Here is a 464-nt window from a genome sequence, read left to right on the forward strand (position 1 = left end):
CAGAGTCGATGTGATGAAAAAACGACAACACTGACCCAGACAATCCCCAGCTGCGTTTATGTGAAATTGTCCGAACCCAATTTTCCCGACTTCATGTCTCAAAACGACTTGAGAGAACCTTCGTCGAACTTTGACAAGACAAGATAAGATAACTAAGAAGTATTGGTTTAAAGAGTAAATAAGGAAACATAAGGAAAATATTAAAATAGTAATAATATTTACAATGTGAAAAGGATTGCCTCATGTTTGGAATGTCTGTGTATTGGGCCATAGCCAAGCATTGTGCAATTTAAGACCATGACCACTCACCAGGCAGGCAGGCAGTCGTCTAACTGGTACTTAGTCCAACAATATCAGTCTCATGAAGAACTTACGGCAAAAATACTGTGTATCCCTCATCAGAGATAGCAGAAGAGGCTCATTCTTGGTCCGTGGAGGGGACTCTAACACAGGATTTGCTTGTT

Source organism: Hippoglossus stenolepis, chromosome 23 (genome assembly GCF_022539355.2).
Source record: "Hippoglossus stenolepis isolate QCI-W04-F060 chromosome 23, HSTE1.2, whole genome shotgun sequence".
Taxonomy (NCBI): domain Eukaryota; kingdom Metazoa; phylum Chordata; class Actinopteri; order Pleuronectiformes; family Pleuronectidae; genus Hippoglossus; species Hippoglossus stenolepis.